Here is a 24340-nt window from a genome sequence, read left to right on the forward strand (position 1 = left end):
TTCCACGGTCATTTGGCCATGTGTCGCCTTGTTATTCTTTTCAATCAAATTCTCATCTTTCAAAGTTGATTCACCAATTTTGCTTATAGCAACTCTTTAATCCGAGTAACTTCACACAGAAAATAACACTTTCAAGTAATTTTTCCATCAGACTTTTTTTTCCTGGAATTTGCAACTGGATATGTTAATTATTTCACTGTTTTTAAGATTTAGAAGTGATTCAAACTATCAGACTTGTGTCTTAAGGATGTACTGTATCCTTTGTTTGACTACATGAATTTTCACTGGTTTAAGAGAGACAGACAGACAGTGTAAATTTATTTCCAGGTACTTGAAACTATAACCTGCTGAATTTCTCTCATAGAAACAGCCTTCACTGACATATCTAACCTGTTACTTGGCAACCTTGACACATTAGGTATTAGCTGCCATTGATGTCACTTTCTCACCTTAAAAAAAAAAAAAAAAAAGAGACAAGAAAAGAAAAGAAGAAGAAGAAGGACTGGAGCTTTAAAGAGAAAAACCAAAGCTGAGGTCTGTCTTTCCGAACCAGTAAAACATTTTCTATTTTGACAGCTCATTCTGTCAAAGCCTATACTATTAACAATTATTCAAAACAGAGAATATACCTCTGATATCAAGTCAATAAATAATTATCCAGAGCAGACCCAGTAGAATTTTATATTTCATATTTCTATTAGTGTCCAGTAACAACTTTTAGTGTTGTCTTTTTCTGCACCTTCCTTTTCTTTGGAAGGACTAAAGAAAATAAGGAATCTCCAAAGGCTGTCTCTATCATATTGGTATGAAGAGTGAACCATATATTCAAGTTCAAATAAGTATCATAGAATCTAGGACAGAGGATTATAATATTTATGTAATAAGGCTGAATTCTTAATGAGACTAATGAGTATTTTGTTCCTAACAACTATGTCACCTATTGCCAGGCAATTTACAGCTTCTTCTATTCAATCCAAGAACCTCAAAGGTAGGTTTTATTTTCTTTTTCCTGGTACTGGAGTCATTAGGAAACCTGTCATTCAAATTTCAGCAGCTGGACTGCAGAAAGTATTTATAATCTAAATATTTACATTTGATTTTCCTTATCAAGCCACTAACGATGTCTTGACTTGATATATATCACATGTGCCCAGGTGAAGATGGTGGGATAGAGCAAACCCATGATTATTGCGGCTTTCCTCACCTCCTCACTGGTTCAGCTGGATGACGTGCTTTAGTTCCGGTAGTTCCACTGGCATTTACGGCAGTTTTATAAATCTTCCTGAATCATATAATTGAATTGTGATATGGCAATTGTTCCTGAGATGAGAGGTACAAGAGCAGAAGGGAATATACTAAAAGGTATAGGAATCTGATATGATGCAAATTTTCAGCTAAGGGTGGTATGATGTAGAAAACAAATTACAGAGGTAAGGCTTAGAAGAAATGTAATGACAGAAAAAAAAAGTGAGAACCTACCTTTGAAACAATCAAAATGAAAGCTTTTATGTACTAAATCAACCCAATTGAACCCATAAGAGGATACTGCCATAGGGAGTGAGAACAAAGTTGTATAATTTGTGTAGAGTCAAAGAAGAAATTAAAGTCTTAATACATGGGAAATGATTAAACAGAAAGATGAAGCGCTAGCACAAGTACAAAACTCTTCACAGCAAGAAGTCAAGACCAGTTAGGAGTGTTGTGTTCAAATGATACCAGAATGGTTTTTTTTTGTTATAGGAAAGATCCTCAGTTCTTTTACTTTGTTATCTGCTGAGTCAAATAAGAAAACTGATTTACTTTTATCTAACATCCACTGTATCATTGAAAAAGTAGGTACAAAATCTACCACTATCAAAGCTTTGGTGAATGAAGAAATGCTTGATACAGTAATGTTGGCAGTGTTGAGGAATGGCCTAATATTGCTTCTGTATGTGATATGGAAGCACAAAGCAATGCTGAATGAGTAACTGGCTACTGGAATAATTGTGAGGTGTCAAAATCAAGGATAGATATCTACAGATATAATGAAGGACTGACTGAACAATATTTGGACCAGAAGATCAGGTATGCTCTAAAGTAAAAGAAGAATAGTTGTCCTAGATGAATTCAGAGGTCATCTAATGCCAGCTGTGAAGAATACTGCCAAGAAAATGAATATTGATCTTGTAATTATATCAAGAGGAATGACATCAAAACTCTCTACATATCAGAGAAAATGCCCTTTAAAGACTGGTTAAAATCTTCATACTCAGAATGGCTATTGGCCAGGAACATGCTCCTGTTCCTACAGGAAAAAATATAGAGTAGAGAAAAACTACCCTGTCATTTTGAGATCATCAGATCAGATAAATCCAGAGCTTGCAGCTAATGTTTTTAAGAAATACTGTATTTTAGATTCCATGGATGGAACACACATTGCTATGAATACAAAGAAGAATCTGAAAATAGGGAAGACACTGAAAGTGAAGAATAGATTGAATACAGTGAAGAGAATGGCAATAATTTTAGAATATAAAAACTGAGAATGTAAAAACTGGTATTAGTATACCATATGAGAAGAGTACAGATTAACTTTAGGCAAACTGTTTGTGAAAATATTTTTATACTAATTATAACTTTGAAATAATAACATTTCTATGTATAAAATTCATTTGAGGGTCAATTTAAACTCCATATGCTCCTCCTTTCTGGTTGGCATGGTGCACTTACATTTCTGTTGTGCGATTGGCAGATTCAGATCTTGCCTACCTCTATCACTTACATCCACTGTTGTGGAGCATCTGTGGCATTGTGGTTTGTGCTGATATAACACTGAACTGAAACACTGTAATGAACTGGGTTATAAGACCAATGAAAAGAAGACCTAATTGTTTTATGTTGAATTTGCAATCAGCTGAATCATCGTAGTTGAGAGACCCTTGGGGCATAATGGAATAAATGACGTCTTGAATTAAAGGAAAGGAGTCCATGAGCCAGTTTAACTACTAGAGTAGCATTGCATGCACATGTTGCCACTCAGTACTACTTTTTTCTTTTTATCTTTTTCTTTTCATATCATTCTTATCATATTCTAATTGCAGTTTCAAGTTACACATGAAAACACTGATTATTTATGTCACCAACTATTTCCACCATATATCTTTCATGAAATGCAATACCTGTGTTTAGAGATCATTCTCTCCAATTCAGAGTTCACTGATCATCATCACTCACCCTAGAATGCAAGAGTGGCACTGTTGCATTACTGGAGTTACTCTGCATGAGAACAGAGCAGTGGACAGAGGCACCAGACCCAAAGTAAATAATGGAAAGACTTTAGATAGGTGAAACAGGGAAATGTGTTACAGAATCAATGTATCCAACCCATCTTATCAATTAGTTTAATTAGGATTTTTGTTTTCTTTTCAGAATATTATCAATATTCCAACTGCTTTTTCTTTGTCCTAAGAAACAGTGAGAGTCTTTTCCAGCCTCATCCCAGTACAGATCTGACATCACTAAGTCTCAATAAAGAGAATTTGTCAGGTCCTGCAGCACTGAACCACAGCTTTTGCAGTGATTCAGTCACATTTTGTTAGCTATAGTCCCACAGACTAACTATTCAAAAAGCAGAATAAGCCATTCATTAACCAACCACCAAGTTTAGCGGTTATGACTGTAAGGGTGGATAGCTTTTGATTCATTTTCTTGTAAATAAGAACTAATAGTGTGGAATGCAAACTTAATTATAGGTTAGGTTAAAGAGATGATAGGATAGTTTTATTCTTTGTTCTGTTAATGATCAGAGTACTCTATCGGACCACTAGTATTTATTTTTACACAATATTTATGCAAATTCCATTGTGAGGGGATAAAAGTCAATATATTCTAAATTATTTTTAATTTAGATTTGTGATTTATCTTGTTTTGATTTATCTTATTTTGTGGACTGAAATGTCTTTTTTAGAAGAATTGGAAGATGAAACTATTTTACCCTACAAATGTTGCTTCCTAAAGAGACCTTAACCAATTTCAATATAAATCAAAATGATAATTTTTAAGTCCCTAGTTTGCTATCAAATTTTCTTTGACCAGACTAATCACAGCTATGATATTCTTTGCACACAACATTTTTTTTTCATAAAAGCATTCACAGGAAAATAAAATTAATCCAAGTTCTTCCAAAGCACAACATCTGCTGAAGTTTTACACTAACATGATAGAAATAGTTCATTGCAATATCTGGTTTTATTGGTGTCGTGGTTTGACCAGGAAGTGAGTTTCTGGGGATTTATGATCAAACCAATCAGTGGCCAGATTTGAAACTGGCACCGGTGTGGCCGCTGGGGACTTGGATACGCCTCTGAGAACACACAGGGGTTAAAAGCAGAGCATTCCCAGAGAGACTTCCTCTTTGGAGTCCGACCCCGATGAGTGACCTTCTCCCCTGCCCAGCTGCGTCTGGGTGGGAGAGGGGAAGGCCATGCGGCCTGAGGGAAGGGAGGCCGGAGCCCCTGCAAGGTGCTGGGGTAGAGGAGTCCTGGGATGGTTTGGGCAGCCCCTCCGGGAGAGAGTGATAGAGAGACTGTGCAGGCTGGAAATTTGATATCATGTGCCGGCACCACGGTCAGGAGGAGAAGGGGGGGGCAAGGTGCCCAGCCGCTGGCAGACCAGGCTGAGCTTTTAGCCTTTTTTCACTTTGGAGTTGAAACAGTAGAAGCTGTAAAAAACACTGATCCTCCACAGCTGAGAACTGAGAGGGGACGGAGGATGGGAAAGAAGAAGAAGGTTTGAGTAGGTGAAGGAATGTCAGCAGACGAGAGTGCCCTGAATGGAGGAGGAGATGATTGGAGTGGCTTTGTGTTAGAGGGGTGGGGGTAGGAAGTGTTTTGAAAGTGTTCCATTGTGGATTGTTGTGTGTGTTTTCATTCCTTTTTCCCTTTTGTGTCTATGTAGATTAATAAAGTGTTGTCTTTTTTTTCCCCCCTCCATTCCCAAGTTGGAGCCTGCTTTGTTCTGTTTCTGGGTCACATCTCACAGTAACCATTTTGGGGAATACACCTTTCATGGGGGCACTGGCACTGTGCCAGGGTCAATCCATGACAATTGGAAAGATTTGTCTCCTTCCTAGGCAAACTAATTCATGAATGAACTACGATATACTTTCTGGCAAAAAATGGTCACAGTTATTGTTCTGAGAAGCTTTGAATTTAGGTTCATGCTCTAGAACTCTGGATATTTTAAACTGATTCACACATAATTTTTGAAGTTAAAACACTAAAATAGTCATCTTCCTTCTATCTTTCAATAACTTGCTTGTATTAGAGTCCCTGAGAGCTCTCAAGGTATATTGTTTGTTATGTTCTCATCTAACCATTTTCAAACTAATTTTTTTAAGTCATGAATATGACAAAAAAAGAAAAAAAGTTTCTGTTTTGTATCTGATCCAACTCTAAGGAAAGTATTTTTCAGTTCATATTAAATGGATCAGCTACTATACAGTGCAATTAATGCAACAGTTCCATGAGAGCCACAGGTGAGGGAAGACAAGGAATTTAAGCTTTTTGGACAAATAGATTTCAGTGTAAAGCTTTGATATTATCAGTTGCTAAAAATCAATTATTACATATTAATTAGTGTGGCAATTCAAATAACAAACTCTTTACAAAACTAGTTAACTGAAATACTCACCATGGAAAACCTTATTGTTTCCTCCTTCAAAGGAGTGGATTAGGAATAGGGTGACATGGAGAAAGAGAATGTAGGGAGATTATGAAAAAAAAATTCAGTAGAATAAGATTTTTGGCATGAAGAGGGTGGGTTGAGATAAAAATCTTCTCAACACTGTGATGATCACACTTGACAGATTCAGAAAGAAACTCATAAAATTTCTAGCCAATAGGAGCCAGGTTAAAAATAGAAAAAAAGATGTCTCTTTTTTAACAGATTTTTGCAACAGCATGCTCTGGATTTTACAAGTTTAAAGGGTCTTAGGGAAGGTACAGAAAAGATTGAAAGGATAAACTGTGGGTTGCTAAAGAGACCTACCATACTTGAGCTGAGGAATTCTTTCACATGAAAGAAGTAGTTCAATCTTCAGAGGATATTTCAGGGCATGTTTATATAACTTTGTCCTGTTCCAAGTCCTCTGGTCTACACATTTACTTTGGTTCACTGCTGGAAAAATGTTAGATTGACTCTAGCTCTTGGCCAGTGAAACCATTCACATATTCTTCAAGCCTACCCAAACTATTGACTTTGAAGGACTGTGGATCATGTGGATCAAATGCTGCAGTGAAAAAAGGAAGTACAGATGCTGCAGTCAATGGGCAACCTTAAGTTTGTGCTCAATCATGCACCTAGGTATAATTGAGCACAAGCCCTCATCATACTCTTTATGAAGGAGTAGAGCTGCTCTTAAGACAGAGTTTTCTGTAAGGATTCTGTAAGTTGTGATGTGGTAAGGACTATGAAATGAACCCAGTTTTTCACTGGAATATGAACAATGACTAGATAGAATAAATCAGAACTGTCATCTCTTCTGGTATACTCTGGCATATTTGTCAGTTATTTCAAGAAACACATGGTTTCACACAATTTTCTGTTGTACCTGACAATGCTTACCATATCACAGCTAAAAACAAGGCCAGCATCTCACTGCTTAAAGAATAAAAGATAATCATAAAAGCAAAGGCCAGCATCTCACTGCTTAAAGAATAAAAGATAATCATAAAAGCAAAGCAAAAAAGATAATCATAAAAGCAAAGGAGCAGTCTTCCAGGTTATGGAAAGCACCAGAATTCTACTATGCCTGCAGTGAACTGAATGAAAGGGCAGAAATTTTGTTTTCCAAAGACTTATCCTTCCTGCCCAGTCCTACTGATTCATGAAACCACACTGGCAGCTGGGATAATGTCACTTAAACCCTAAGATTAGTTTCATACTTAAAAAATGTACTGAAGTGCTTTTCTGGACCTGGGCCAGATGCTCAGCATCTTCCAGGATCAAGTTCATATTTATGAGTGCTTCATAAGTGAAGAAAATCATAAAATTGAATGGCTTTGTTCCCATAAAAAAGGAAATATAAAGCCCTTAATGCAAAGTAACCATGTGTTAAGTACTCATAGAACATTTTTTCCTTTGTTAATTAAGCAAAAATTTCATATGGGTGGGGCATTTCCTGACAGCTGATGTTGAGGCAAGAGCTGTGAGTTTTAATTGCCACTTAAATCTAGTGCATTTCATTGAACAAACAGGTGGAGCATATCCACTTTGAATGTATGCAAACAGCTTGCCTTATCATAGAGAGGAGAATGAGTTTTCTGATTGATTAGTTCCTTTTTATTCTAAGCAGGTTGTGGCCAATTGCAGTAACTGCAGATTTTCTGCACTGAATGCTAACGCAGTTTGCATAGAAAACTAATTCAAAGAGAACACTTAGAGTTTTAAAATCTGTATTAAAGTGAAAGAAAAAGCAACCAAGCAAGCATATTTCATTTATAGCTCCTAGAAATGGGAGTTATTAATTGAATTATGTGGCTGAAAAGGAAAAGAATCTATTTAAGTGTGACAAGTCTCACTAGCTCTGAACAAGCAGCTATTTCTAGGCGACACTTTGTAGGATATAAGAGTTAGCTAGGAACCAGATATTAAAGTACATTAAACCAGTTACCAAGTTATATTCTGCGATCTGTAAAACAACTCAGTGGTTTATATACATATATTTTTAACATAGAGAGAAGGGGAAAATGCATTTGTGAAATGTGTTCTGTTTTATTCTAGTAATAAGTGGTTAGCATTTGAGAAAGATTTCTTTCCTCTGAAAGAATCTTTTCCTCTTTCAGCTGCCAAGAAAAGGTAACTCATATAAACTCCTCTCAGAGACAACACATTAATTTGTTGTATTTTCAGAGGTTTAGCTAAGGTGGTAGTAGATGATATGTAGCCTATGTCCTCTATTTAGATGCATATGGCAAGGCTGAAGAACACTTCAGAGCTAAGTAGCTGTACAGTGGATCTAAGTCTTCATCATTTCAGGATTAGTTTATACTTTTGATGTTCAGTAATTGAAACCCTTGATTCCAGCATCAGTGTGTTAGCATATGAAAAGACGGAATCTGACTCTCAGCTTGATGTTGTACTTTGTGACATTCATTTCTTTATTCACCTGAACCAAATGCAAATTTGCAGATTAGCCTACAAAGGACTGTGTCTTATCTTTATTTATTTTTTTATGTCTAAGGTAAAAAATAATTACAAAAATTTTTACTACCGTCTACATTTTTTTTTTTCTGTGTACTTTTTCTATATTCTGTATTTCCTCAATAATAATTTAGAGCTGAAATAGGAGGATGAAATACCTCTTTGTATTACACTACAATATTCAAGGGATGCTATTTCTTGAGAGGAAAATAAAATGATCTTCTAGTCTTTGCGTGGTTAAATCTGCACTGGGCTTGTTTTGAAGACAATGCTAACCATAAGAACTGATGTGTGAACTAATGCCTAAACCACAGAAGAAAGGAAATAGGAGGAGCAAATAAGTTGTGGTTTAAAAGCAGGCCAAAGTAATAGAAAATTCATGTACTGCAACCCAGAGTGCCAAGGTAAGTGCATAGTTAGAGGTCAGATAGATGGCCAGCTAAATGGAGAATCAGAGCAATGAGTAGCTCCTGGGAGATTAAGTAAAAAGGAAGAAGGAGATGTAAATGGATTTTGAGTACAAATTATTCCAGGAAGGGCATGAAGCAAAGAGCTCAAATGTATGGGAAATGAGTATCAGTGAAGGAAGGGCTGTTCTCCATGAAGTCTGTGGCTTGCAAAAGATCCTTGCCAAGACATCAACTTAGAAAGTTTGGTGTGGAATGGGGTTGATTTTTATGTGTAAAAACCAAAAGACAAAACCAGATGCTTTACAGACAGTAGAAGTGCTTTTATGTGTGTAACATGCACATGCCAAAAAAAATAGGTGCTGATCTAGTCTGTTTATTTCAGGTAACACATAGGAATCAGTTGTGATAAGCACAACATAACTCAATATAGCCTGAAAAAGTATTCTGACTTACATTTTCTTAAAATCTAACCACACTTTGTAGCTGTAGGCTAGAAAGCAGAGTAATAGAATTACAGGAGTTTTTAGAAAGGTGATCACAGTGACAGTCTAGAATTGCCAGTAGGAAACACATCTTTATTTAGTACTGTGGCTCTGAGATGAGCTTTAAAATTACCTTCCATTATATGTCCTCCTTAAAGAGTTATTAAAATAATTTTGTAGTATATTTTAATAGGATTTTTTCTGAGTAAAACCTTTTTATTCAGAGCCTGTGTTTGAAGGTGGCTATGGCAGTTTTCAGTGAGAACAGATAAGAACAGATCAAGAGGAATTACTCTTAGGACACAGTGATTAAAGCATTAAAAAAAAGGAAGAGAAAAGCACATCTGCGTATTAATTTCATACAGAAAGTTAAAATATTAGAAAAATATTGATCAGTTGCAAGCTTGGAAAAGTATCTTATATTTTTCACTTTAAAGCATCTGCACTCATTAAGGTAGTGGTGAATTTTTTATTAAGAAAATAAATATTGAGATCTTTAAAATTATTACAACTCCTTGGGACATAAATTTCTTCTTCAGGAATCTGAATATTTACTCTGTTATTTATTCAAACATAAAGGAGTCAGTTGGGCCTTTGCTTTTGAGGTATTAATTTTAGCTTAAAATAGTGAAATTGTAAAACATTATATAGGTTTTTAGTCTTTGTGTATGCAGAACACAAGAAAGAATTTGAAATTGCCAGAAATGGTATTTTAAATAATGAGCTTTACTGAAGCTCACATACTGGTGTTATGATGATTTTGCTGATATCATATTTAAAGAATGTTTTCCACAGAATGAGATTGGGATAAAGATGCTACCATGGTGTATCACGACCATTTGATGAAAACATTTTTTTGATGGCTAAAACTCAGCTATTTAAAAGAATATCACTTCCATAGTGAGAAGCTGAATTATCTCATTTCATCACACCAATGGACTATGCCTGATAAAAGTCAGTCCTTCCAAAGCTTCAAAGGAAGTGGTGACAGTAATTGAGTAGAAAAATTAACAGTAAAAATATGGGACAGAGTAATCCATTTCTGCAAAAAGTGTTTCACAGTAAAAGTTTTATACATCTTTCTTCCTTTAAAAGACTTAGGTGTTGGCTTATGTTAGCAATTGAAGAATTAAGTGTTTCATCTAAGAAACTGTTTGTCCAGAACATGGGAGAAAAATGAACTGGTGAGAAACATTACACTGCCTTTACAGTTTCCACTGGGATGAAATGATCTGGCTAATCAGTTGAGATGAAAAGGCTTTTTAAAATTTCATTTACAATCAATATCTAACAAGATTTCAAAGTTGATGACTTGATCAAATATTCATCTCTGGATGTGTTCAAGGCCAGACTGGATGTAGCTCTGAACAACCTCTTCTAGTGAAATGTGTCCCTGCCCATGGGGGGCAGCTGGAACTAGATGATTTTAAAGGTTGCTTCTAACCCAAACCATTCAATGATTCACTGAGTTATTTCAAGTCAATCTCACTACTGCTTTCACTCCTTGTACTTTAAAGTCTTATCTTTATCACACATTTAAAGAGAGGCTATAAAGAGTTCTGGAAGGCAAAGTGAAGGTGACAGACCTGTAACCAGAAAAAGTCTCTGCCTCTTTGCTGCCTCACACAGGTGACTTCTTCTCTTTTCTTTTAATGTTGCCCCTGTGCCTAAATGAAATTGCATTCAATATTTAAGTTCTGAGGTTTAAATTATATTTATTTAGTATTTAAGTACTTTTCATCAAGAATAGCTGCTTTTTTTTTCTGCTATGAGCTCTTCTGGTGATGGGGTTTTTAATGTTTTTTAGCTTTATTTCATTACTGGCGGCATGGAAGTCTTGTAACAAGTGAAATATAAGTTGACCACAACCTTCCTTTAATGCTTAAAGTTCTAGTCTTTAGCAGGTTTCAAGCATCTGTCTCTTTCTGTAGCATTAATGTGTAATACCTTCATCCAAAATTGATCTTTCTTTAAAGTGTGTCCTTATATTCTTTTAACAAGAGTACTAGGTACTTGCAGGTCTACTTACCTTTTCACATTTTGGACACTTCTCAGAGTGGCTTATCTCTCTTAAATACACAGGAATTAGCTTCAGACAACATCATTAACTTTTTTATGGCTAACCTTTTCTAACCTTTCTTTCTGGAAAGCTCAAGCTTTTTCTTTTTTTGGTTGGGTTTTTTCCTTTTTATCTTTCTTTTTTCCAATTATCTATGCACTTTTATTCTCTACAAGCTCATTTTACTACACTGTTCTAGATAATCGATTGGCTTGAAAGAAATTGAGGATCTTTATTTCCTTATTTCCTGATGCTTTCCTGCCAGATATTTGGCATATGTTACCTTTTACTTTTGCAGCACTGCGTTTAACAGCTGTCTAAAGAGATATAACCAAGCACTAGAAGACAAAGAGCAATAAGATTCTTGAGAATGCTTTTACTTCTAATGATATTGCCATGGAGTTGGGTGGATATTACTTTTAATGATAAAGTATTTTGAGAGCAATTTTTATTATATAATTTTTTTAAAAATTAGTCTTCAGTTTATGTATGGAGAACTCTTAAAATAATCTATGTCTGCTAGGAGATTAAAATGATTGTATTTGTTAAGGAATAAGATAGGGACACATTTGAATCATGCCAATATTAATATATACATATCTAAATGTTGTTTTAATGACATTTTCCAGTGCTTATTTAGTTATAGCACTAGAAAATTTTAGGCATATAAAGTAATTTTAACCCTATTATTTTTATTACTTTTTATTGTTATAGTTTCAGGCATTTCTTTCTCTCAGAATAAGAATTATGCTTATTCTTACTCTTACTACAAACATATGCCTCAAAAATCATGTTAAAAAAGACAAAATACCTATGATATAATTAAAAATCTGTCAAAACAAGAAAAAAGTCATTAAATTTGATGTCTCATTTTTGAGACTTTGTAAAATAATTTCCTTTTACTGCTTGGTAATTGTGAGCTCCATGTTTCTTTTTAGATTAGAATAAAGTGATTTATGGAAATCTTAATGTTTATAACTATAGCAAAAATTATCTATGTTATCAGTAGTCTGCAGCATTACCTATTTGTTTGTTGGGGTGCTAAACTGTGATATGTAAGAATGATAACAGAATCCTAATGCAATTAAAAAGCAATTCTTTTCTGTGGAATTTCACCTAATATGTTTTTACTTGGACTAATGAGTTTTAATTTGTAAGATTTCAGTTAAATTAATTCACTTATTATAAGGGAAAGAAAGGAAAGCTTTAATTCAGCTAAGAAATTCTAGGAATTTCTCTGAGCAGAGAATAATTTTTTTATAAGAGCGATATCAGGTGCTTGACAGGATTTGGTCAGGAATACGTTACGCGTTATAGAGGAAAGGAAATGGTAAGATAGAAGTGAGAACTGACACTAGGGTAGTGGATATTAATTCAGCTGGGAGATGGTATCATGCAATAGAATTCTTGATGAATCCATGAGGAGGGGAAGCATAAAGACTGAAAAGTTCCACAGACACTGACAGTGAATTAAGAGCTGTTCCCAAATAAACAAGAGCATGGACTGAACAGCCTGGGGAAGCCCTGGCATGAGTCGTGTTGCTTATATGTTGCATCAGAAGAGGAAACAGAAAAACAATTTGATGAGAAATAGAGAGCAAGAAGAAATTATTCTGTATGAACAAGGAAGGAGGAGTCTGGCAGAGAAACAAAGCAAAGGTGATCAAGAAAAATGGTGAAGGAAGTGAGAGAATTAATAGGGACTGAATGAATAGGACACGAAATGAGTAGCCTGAAGAAATGAATTCTGTAATACACACTCAGGTAAGATTATAATAAATAAGGTGTAGATTAGTAAGGGGATTTATTGTTGTTTATGGAAGCATACTAAAGCAAAATAAAATACTAATAATTTAGAAAAAAAAGAGACTGTCCTCTGTGCTGGAAGATTCAGCATCAGGTAACTGAAGAGTGAGCTTAGGATGAGGATCAGGGTGGGTGGAAGTCAGAGTAAGATTGACTGCAGGGTATGTAGAGCGTGCTGTGTTTGAGCAAAGCGTTCGTCAGAGTTTGTGCTTTTGAAACTGTAGAATAAAGCCATCAGAAAACACTTATAGACAATATATTTTTTAATATATTTTGTTTTTTGGTAACACATAGTAAATTAGGAGGTGATCAAGATGGAGGAAAAAACCCCACAAAGATAACCCCCCCAGCAACTTGTCTAGAAAACTACAGCTCTGTGTACAGTTTCTTGAGTTTGATTTTCTATCAAGCATTCTATTGTGTGATACCATCTCACAGTTCACCAATAAATTCCAGAATTTCCTAACTTTGAAACAATATTCTGAAAGCACTTCTAATATTATGTTAAAATGTTTTTATATGAGCAGCATTTAAAGCAGATCTATTTCTCTAATACTAATAAGAGCCAGAATTGACTAAGCTTTGTTCTCTTATCTAGGAAGATATAATCTTCTGATAGAGCACTCATAATTCAAGGCTTTAGTCCTGTGAACAGCCCTTCTGAGATTTTTCTAGTTTAAAGACTGAGGGGTCTACTGCCTCCTGCAATTGCTAAAGAGCATAAGATATATAGTTAGAGATCACCTTCCTAACAGTCAGCACCAGACTAAGCCTCTAATAGAGCTATTCTGGAGCAGCAAGTTCAGAAACAGTTGGGTCAGCATGGTTCCTTGGGGAATCACATAGATTTCTGGATGCCCAAAAGAAAAATTGCCAGTGATAGAAGCTGGCAGTGCTTAGCAGAGCTAAGCTATGAAACGATTCAGCTGTACTCAGCCACAGTAATGCAGTAAGACTGGCTGACTTTGTCAATTCTCCTAACTAGGTTAGTTTTGTCTCTTGAAACCAGAAATTAATTTTCATATTGAAATAAATGTGTAGAACTTAACATTAAACATTCAGTTCTCTAAATGTATAGTAACTAAAGTATTTGTTTAGTTTTTTTTTTTTATTTTTTTTTTCTCTGAGGAAACTGTGATCTATTTCAAGGGCAAAGAAATAAGTTTCACCTACACTATTTCTCCATTTTCTTATCTATGTCCATCTTTCCTTTTCTCAGTGTTATTTAATTAAAAAAAAAAAAAAGAAAAAAAAAAAAAAGGAAAAAAAAGCAACAACAAAACCCATCCTTCTTCCAGAAACGGCAAACCATCATTGCCCAATGTTCCAAGACATCAGAAAAAATCATGATGGGAACCTTCTCAGTAGTTAAAATTTATCTAAATCCTGGAGAATATTTGATCTCATATGGATCCCTAAACCTTGAATTGAATAAAAATTCAGAAACTTCAAGTCCTAACCTGAAATTCTGAGCTTATGTGCCATTTTGTCTTGATTTGATCTGAGGTTTCTTTGCTTGTAAATCCAGAAAATTAAGTCACTGTGTTGTCTTTGACTGTTCAGACAGAATAATAAAAAAATAACCTATTCAGCATTAGGTGAGAAAATGAATAAAATCTGTCTCTTATCATTAAGCTAGATAAGTGCTACCTGCCTGTGAAATCCTGTGAGCAGGCCCTATCTGGATAGGGAACTGTTAGTCCAGGATAAAAGTGGGGACCAACACCTTACACATGCATGTGGGGCTTCAGAGAAGGGTTTTCTATCATCAAAGAAAATTATTAAATAAAAATAATAATTTGATTGTGAGGAGGCACAAGACATAATTAAAAAACCCAAAAAAGAATATGGTAAAAAGCATTTCAGCATGTATTCAATAAAAACATCAAGCAAAAGAAATAGCACAAGCTTTTATGGGTTTCCATTATATTGCAGAATATCTGTTGTCTTCTCATTTATATCATACTTCTTAATGATTACATGTCTTTTGTGAAGGAACCTAGAAACAATAATGGCATTTTAAATGGTGTTCATTTACAAAAGTGAGAAATAAAGGCAGTTAGGGTAGAGACTTCCCACAGTGCTGCACCTATATTTTCTGTGTAGTCAGGTGCATAATTAAAGCCATCAAAGTACAGACAATCCCACAGCTGTCTTTTTAACTGAATACAAGTTATTTTAGAAAAATTGTCTGTTAACCTCTTCTAATGAATCAAATTTACTTTTGGGATTGCTTATTTGAAAATATCCTGAATTATTCTGAACCTGTAAATGTTTTAAAAACTACTATTAATCTGCATAGGATCTGAGTGATTAGCAAAAAACAAGAAGATTTCTTTTGGAAGCTTCGAGTCTTATTTTTTACTAACCAAGAGCTAAACACACCATAAAAGCAAATTCTTCAACAGTCAAACTCCTCATTAGTCACCTATGTTACCAGGAACACAATTGGTTTCTGTCACAAAGCAAATGACTTGACATTTGTGATCATAATTGCAGAGAATGTCCTGACTCTTTTTCCTTAGAAGAGGTTTGGGACTGAACAAGAGTGATACATGCTGGACTTAGATTAGTTTTTCAAGTTATGTGGATGACTATCAATCCACAAACTTTCAAAGAAACTTCAAAATAATCAGCAAACTGGGGAGCTGAAGGCATATACAAAGATAATATTATTCTTATTAATATTACTTTAGATATCAAAAGTATAAAAGAAAAGGATCTGTAATTTCTTGGGCTGTTACAATTACCAAAGTCTCCCCTTGCCAACACAACTTCAGTTCCTACCAGCTGACTTAGCTATTTGATATATCCGTAGGGAGGGCAGATGCAGTACCTGGTGAGCCTCAAGAAAAACAACTTTAGAAGTCTGTCCTACCAAAATAATTAAAACATTGGTTTATAGTTTTAATCAGAAATTACAGGTAGGTTGAGGATTTTAATGTACCCACACTAATGAGTAGATTTTTCAGATTATAATATTTTATGAATAGATACTTAAGAAAGTCAATAAGAAGGTAGCCTTTAAGATTTATTTTGGCTGAGAGACTGCTTCTTAATCATGCTCCTGACTTGAGATACTTTGGCTCAGATTCGCTAAAGTTTTCGAGTAAAATAAAAATCTAAAGCTGTCATAATCTGCACTTGACAGAAAGAGAAATAAGTATGGAAGTTCACCAAAATGAGCAGATGGGAGAAATTCATGCCATAATTCTCCCTCTCCTGGGTTCACTCTTGGGTTCACAGAGCTATTTTACTTTTATCTCCTTCCTGAGATTTTACTGAGTGGAATACATTTAGTTTCTTCATTCTAGAAGTTGCAAATATTTACTTATTTACTTTAAAGTAAAACATCTTAAAAAAAATTAAGCAGATTTGGGAGTGATGTTTCAGGAGAATCCAGGAGGTTATGTTGTTTTGCATCAAAAAAATCTCAAACAACCACAGCAACAGCAATTCTAGACACATTGTTTCCATTTCCTGACATCTGCAAGGAAAGCTAAGCAACTTGTATGATAGATTTTTCAGATTTCATTTGGATTGGTCATAAAATGAATATTTCTGAACCTCATACCATCTTAGTAAAATACTGCATTTGCTCCACTTTTGTACGGAGCGAATAATTTCCTTGTTGTACAGTTATAGCCCACCAGAGTGATTCTATAGATTAATACAGAACATTAGGCTAAAGTACAATAAACATTGTCTTTTGAAAGGTTTGACACTGAAAACAGATGCACTTAGTATCTGAGAGTTAATAAATTAAGACTTCTTTTTAAAAGTAGGCTGTTACAGGCACATTGAGCTCCACTGTTGATATCGATGTTGTTGCATTTCTAGGGCTGAAATGTTACAGTCTGCATTCCCAGTTAACACTGCCAGAGAGAAACTGAAGACAATTTCAGATATGCCCTGTCAAAGCTCCTGTGGGTTTGGTTACTTGATGCTACAGGAGGGTACTTGCACATACACTGGTTTCATCAGTTCTTGCTCAGTCATTGCACAAACTAGTTGTTTTTCTCTTTAGGCAGAGACCTGTCTGTTACTCTGATTTAAAGTGGACATCTACAAATCGAAAAACCTGATCTAGAGGGAAGTTATTAAATCATTTCAGTGCACAGCCTATCAAACTCTTAATCATTCATATTTCAGTTCCTCTCCCCTTTGTGCTGTATTTCATTTAACCAGCGTAAACATTTCTTATGATAGAGAAGATTGGGAAAAAAGAGCCTGAAATTCTTAGTTATGACAGCATGGAAGTTGCACACTGTTCCATAACCACTGTTTTTCATTTTTATCAGTATAAACTCAATGGTTTCCTATTGCCCACCATATGTATTTAGTAAATTATTCTCCTTCCATTCAGCCATAGACTACTAACTCCTTAGGACAGCCTAAAGCCTTTGAACTTCTTCTGCATTGTTTAATCTATGAGCTACTGCTGAGACCACTGAAATGTGTTGTAGCAGAAATTTTCAGATGAATTATTCCTACCATATTACACTGTTTATCTAAATGTGATCTTCTCTACAAAAAGAAAAGAAAAATACATGCTTTCTTTAAGGAAGGATTTGGAAAACAGTTTCAAGCTTTCTTATGCATTTTTGGGGTTGGGAAACAAAAAAGTATTTTTGTAATGTAGTTAATAAATTTTTTATCCATATACCTGATTAAAATCTTGGTGATTACCATAGAAATTACCATATTGGGGCTAAGTAGGCCATAAAAATAACATACCTTTTTCTTATCCCTCAGTGGCCTCATTTTATGTTCTGTCATGTGTCTTTGTGAAGTGTCAAAATCTCAGCTTGCTGCATGCAGGCTGATGGTAGTTTCTACATCTTCAGTTATGTCAAATGTAGAGAAAAAAAAGGAAACATTTTGAAAATATCAGCTAGTCATAATATTAGAACACAGAAAGATTTTGCAAAGACACAAGCTTTTTAAATTTCAGCCCAAATCACAAAAGTTATCACAGTACTTGAGGAAAAAGTACTGTTACTTTGGGTTATCCATACATACACATTTTATGTATCAGAAGGGCATTTCTTTGTCAGAGTTGATGTTACTGCATTCCAACAGATTCTCTCTCCAGGAACATCACAAAGGACATGTCTAGCAGACAGTAATACATTGTACAGACTTGGAAAAAAGGAGAAGCACTGTGTGTGATGTGACTATTGAAATACAATTTATACATATGTGTTTATATATATGTACAATTGCCAAGATCAAGACTACTGGCTGTGGCTTACGTCATCTTGTCATTTTTATGACAGAAAAACACAAAAAACATGCAGATGATTGAGGTGGCTCCCACTGATTTTAACTAGACTCATTCCAACATTGTCATGTATTTTTTTTGGGACTTAATAAAAAAAGCAGCTACAAGACTGAACTGCAGGATGCATCATTTATAACAAATTAGACCTGTTTAAATTTTACTTCTGAAGGTGCAGAAAATATTGCTTTAATCACCATTATCTCCTATAGGTTTCTGTTTCTTGTTAGTTTGTAAATCCTTCCATATTGATTTCTGAAATGTAAAGACTGAGCAGACAAGTCCCCTGAAAACTACAGATTTTCCTTGCATAATGTTTCTTCTTTTCTGACAATACTTTCAAGATTTGATCACTATGGGAAACTTATAGGTGTGTTATTTAAACTTCTGTATGCTTAGTTTTCCTCTTTTCCCTCTTTGTTCAGCATCACCTGCCTAATCTTCAGTGTTTTTTCAAAGCACTGTCCTTTGCTGCCCACTGACCCCACTATAAATATCACAGTATCAATATGGGTGATTGATAAATGTGTACATGAATCTCTGAGCATGCCATCAGAGTGGCCAGCTTTGGGAACATGCATTATGAGTTGCTCTAAGGTCAACAGGCAGTAAAGTCTTCTGTGCATTCTCCACCTCAGATTAGAATCAATTTCTTGACTAAATAAATATGCAGCCAAACTGCAGCTGACAGACAGAAGCTGTAAAATGTGAGAGTGAAGGTCAGCGCCCTGGATAAAATCTTTTACATGGTGATCAGACAGACCTCATGAGGAAATAACCAACTATGACAGATAAGGTGGCCTTAGCAGGAGCATTGGCAGTGAGTGATTCCTGTGTCAAAGCCTGTACCTGCCCGGAGGGGAAAATCAAAGTGGGGTCTCTGCATCATTTTCTAATTGAAACAGGCATTGGTAAGGAAGAAGCAAAAAACTTGTTCTTTTTGAAATCTAAGGGTCAAACAAGGAATATTTGTTAACTATAGAACTTGTTCGGAAAACTGAAATAAAATGCCCTGCAATAACTTTTAGCAATAATATAACAGTATTTACAAACAGTAAAATTTGAAAATAGTAAAATAAACTTGAAATAAATTGGCAATGATAATAGAATTGAATTTTTCTTCATTGGCAGCAACAATGAGCATATTTGGAGAGAATTTCTGAAAGTAGATAAACTACTGGACTCAAATACATTTCTTTCCACCTTAGAAAAATGTTTTATTTAATAATCTTGATTTTATTTCACTGGAAATTTTACAAACCTTATAATATGCTGGTGGTATAGGAAGGCCTTCTTCTGTGAGTTTTGCCAGAAAAGCACTTAGTTTTTCTGACACATTAAGAATCAGGGAGCTCTCAGCTCTTGCTTCTGTGGGAACCAGAATAAAAAAATTTATCCCAGTGGAATACAAAAAAAGAACAACAAAAAAAAAAACTTATTGTGATGTCAGACACTTTATTTAAAAAATGCTAGTCAAAAGAATTAATACATAATTGTATTTTAAACAGTGCAGAGGAACAGACAGCAAAATTTCCAGCTACAACTGTCAATTAAAAAAGCATGTTCAACAGAAGAGTCCATTTTATTTTTGTCTCTTTCTTCTGTTCGTAGTTAATTAAGATTATAGGAATTCTAAAAATTGTGGTAAAATTATTTAAAAATCAGTAATATATTTGGATTATATTTATGTATAAACATATACATCTGCAGCACTAGGTTGTTAGACTCCTAAGGTTAAATTCTAGGAAAACACATTCTACCACAGGAGACAGCCCTCCATAACATGTCCAAGATGAAGAGTAAATATTTTTAGTTGTAAATAATGTAACCTAAAGTTCATAATTTCTCATCTACATCTTATAAATGCCATTACTTAAACTTTTCTTTCTCACTGTTCCTATTTCTCTTTTCTTTCTGATTTCAGTTATATGTGGGTGTTCAGATTTCTCAATATACTTAATGTTTTTAATATATCCTTTTAAGATTTACCTCACTGTTTCTTGTGTGACTTTCTAATGATTTTTCAAATTACCAGTCCCTTCAAAGTCCATTAGGTACATCAGGTCACCTATTTGATTTCATATTAATGAGTATTTAATGATTTTGCCTCTTCAAACTTTTCATTTTTTAAAATTCATTCTTTTCACACAGAACTTCAGCTTCCTTATATAGGATCTATTTTATAACTACAAGAATTAGGTGGAAAATTACTCTGTGAAATTAAAGTTTTTTCAAAGCAAACATTTATACAAGCAATGTGCTAGAATTACAATGTAGGAAAGATTCTACTACTTAGCTTTGGATCTCACACAGATTGACCACAACTCGTAAATCACAAGGAATTTTTTTCATTGTTGTTTTTCCTTGTGTTTATTTCAAAATGCAGGTCACAGTGGGTTCAGAATGTAAGGCATGATCTGATTATTTAATGATTCCCTGATAGGGATGACTAACTACATCCCTCTGGACAGTGCTACAGTCTTTCCTTTGGAGTTATTATTTATAGAGAGAGTATAGATCCTAGTCAAACTAAAAAGTTTTTCTCTAGTCAATAAAAATGTTTAGAATCAAACCAGAATTGCCTTTGTTTCTCTTCGACTGTTCCTTCTCTGGAGATCTTTTCCTAAAGTTACCTCCATCAGAATGGATTTTCTCAGAAGCATCTTCTGTTTTCACCTTGAAAGAATTCAAAAAGACTTCCCTTGGAAACTCTGACATCAGATATTATGATATAAAAAACAATCTAATTTTCCCCCCCAAAGATGTTTAACTCCTTTGGCGCAGTTTCTTGTTTATCCTTCCAACCCGTCCTCAGCGTGTCCACACCTTTGCCTGATCTTCCAAGCCATCCTAAGCACTTGGCTATCCTGCTCTTTGTAAATCACTTAGCTGGAACAGTCTGTATCCTGGCTAATCCTCCTAAGATTCTCATCCTAACATATTAATCATAATAATAAAGCAGCTACCCTTGCTCCTTTCTGCTGCTTTGTTTACCAGAAAGATAATCAAAGAAGTAAGATCCCCCTCTTCCCAGAATCTTTTGCTGTGATTAATTTGTTCTGAACATGAGACATCTTGGATTCTTTATAGCTGCATAAGTGAGACATGACTAGTCTGCATGCCCTGTTCTCATGCTTTTTCCTAGGCTGGTTTTTAAGGCTATGCAGACGGTGTTTTTTTTGACAACGCCAGGTCTAAATGGCTTAAAACTGACAAACACCAAGGCACAAATAAAAGCAGGACTTCATTGTTGTAATCCTCAGCATTGTGGACTCCTAGAAATGGACAGCTATCTCTGAGAAAGCCTTTGGCAATGATATGATATGATATTCTTATTTGTGTTACAGAAATGATAGAGGCAGGAAAGGTGTTTAACCTGGACTGGTGATCACAGCAATCAGCACTGACTAGAGTGCAGGAAATACCAGTATAAGGATGTGAGTGAAACACTGTTTTTCACTACAAGGGGATGAGTAATTCTGTGTAGACCCTAAAGACAGATGTATTGCTCAGAAAGAAGGTGTCTCATGCTTTTTGTTAAAGTGGTGGTGGTGCTTTTGCTGCCTAGTCTCATCCTTGTCTAGTTGATTAGGATATTTGGCTGTGAAGGATGATTATCTTCATGTGTGAATTTAATGTCTAATGAGTCTCTCTATTGTTTCTTGTTAGTTCACATGACTCAGGCAATCTGGGCTACACACTCCTGCATCTTCTTCAAACTGAGGAACAGGATGGCTTACGTCTAAGGAACCTCTTACCATGATCCTGCCACGTATGTTTTTGCTGAAAATGCAAAACCGAAGTTTGACAAGATACTGAAGTCACAAAATCAAGCTTCTTTTATAGAACTTTGAGTCACTTCCTATAGTGTATATCAATTATGCTTCAAGAACACTGTGACAATTCAGATTCTGGATATTATTAAGCATGGTAATGATCTGCTTCTAGTTTTTAAAGAGAATGAGACAACCATATTCTGTCTTTTCAACCAGCTATCTCAAGGCAAGAATATTTCTAGCTGAGTGTCTCATAAGGAAATTTCCTTTTTTTTTTTTTTGCTCCCCTTCAAAAATGTAGACATTTCATAGTCTCTCTTAAGTCTGAAACAGCTTAAGAGAAGGTGAGACCTGGGGTTTCTGCCTTCCCTAAATTTATATCTCTGAATTACTCTTCTAGTGAGCTTTGACTCAGGAAAAGCAATAGCTAGAACTACATTTGGAAAAAAAATCCATTAACAACTGACAGATAAATCTGCAAAATAAAAGAAAACAATGTCCCAGCACTCCTCCCAAAATATAATTGGAATAAATTAGTCAAACAGTCTTCTGTTTATAGTCATTCCATGATCATCAGAAAGGAGGGTGGAAAAAAAAGAAGGAAGGTAAAATATAATATGGTTATGTCATCTGAAAGAAATTATTTGCTTATTTACATTAGTCTGTTATTATGTAAACATCTAGGAAAACATGCTTCTGAAATATAGGGAATAGATATCTTATATGATAATGCAGGTTTTTTATTTCGCAGCATGATAAAACTGCTTAACAGATGTAGGCATGTATAACAGATGTTGCTATGCACTGTCCTTGATTTTTAAGATCGGCAAATTCCCTAAGCAAGGCACATATGTATCATGTCCAGTGGAGAGGAAAATACCCCTGTAGCTTGCTCCAGATAAGGAACAAAACAGATTTAAATGAAATTTGCATTTTTCTTTTTTCATTTCAGATTTTTACTGTTACATACTTACCAGAAGCACTGATATTATGAGATATTGATATTTATTAGAAAAATGTATCTAAATATATATTGGAGACTTTTGATGGTATTGCGCTATTCTACTGTATTTTTGATTATATTAAGTGCAATTAATCTTAATATAAACTGAATAATCTCACTTTTTGAAAGTGACTCATAAGTTTTCTTTTGTTGTCAGTGCTTACATTATTATTTATTAATTAGTGGGATACATAATCTCTATCAAAATTTTTACCTTCCTAATAATTACATTGGTATAAAAATGTGACTGAAGATTAAAGACAATTACTAAAGTCATGTTATTTTTAGGTGGTAGTTCAGATCCTGTTTACAGATTTTCATTTATGCTCCAGTGAGGACCCCAGAAAAAGAAACCTAGTATTTAAAGTAATTTTTTTTACCATGAAATTGGCAATCAAGACACTACATATAGAAAATCATAGAATATCGCAAGCTGGAAGATACTCATAAGGACCACAGAGTTCAACTTTTTGATTCTCATAGGACTGCCTAAAGAATAAACACTAAGATGTCATTATTATAAACACAATTTCAGTAGAGTAGGTCATATGAAGTAGTAGAAAAAGAAATTACATTACACATGAAAAATAAAACAACCAGTTCTGTATCAGATTTTCCAGGATCTCTTTTCCTTGTCTAACCACAAAGCACATATAAAAAGGCAGTTTGCAACACACACATTCAACTACAGCACAGAGGTACAACACACAAGACTGTAATAACTTGATAGCCCTTTATGTACCTTTTACATCCCTTTCTGATTATCCAGAGTGTTTTCAGAGGACATACCTAAATATTTCACAAACAATTCTTCTTCAAAATTTCTGTACTTATTTTCAGTCATAACACCAAATATATTTTCTTTTCCTCTTGTGCTTTAGAGATATTGTAGTGATAGAATAGTTTGAAAGGAACTTGATTCTTAGATTTCTTTATGTGAATAAAGTGAAGTGCTTCCTGGCAGACTTTTACTGAATCGCAAATTTTATTACACATATATTCTGTCTGACTTCTGGATCTTTAACAGATTTCTAAATATATACTATATATCACTACTAGATCTCTAGAAACTGAGAGATCTCTGAGGATTAAAGTCTTCAAAGCAATATGCAAGAGGTTGCTAACACAACAGCTTTAAAAATAATGCTTAGGAATTCCTGTGTAAAAGGCATTCCTCATCTGTATTTCCTCATGGTAGCACCATGCAGCTTAACGTATGGCCAAAACCTCTTAAGAACTCAATCCCAAAAAACACACAAGCTAGGTTAGGCAATATTTTCAGTCCTTATGTTTTTTTTTGTTTTGTTTTGTTTTGTTTTTGTTTTTGTTTTTTTTTGTT

Source organism: Pyrgilauda ruficollis, unplaced genomic scaffold (genome assembly GCF_017590135.1).
Source record: "Pyrgilauda ruficollis isolate IOZ18807 unplaced genomic scaffold, ASM1759013v1 scaffold5, whole genome shotgun sequence".
Taxonomy (NCBI): domain Eukaryota; kingdom Metazoa; phylum Chordata; class Aves; order Passeriformes; family Passeridae; genus Pyrgilauda; species Pyrgilauda ruficollis.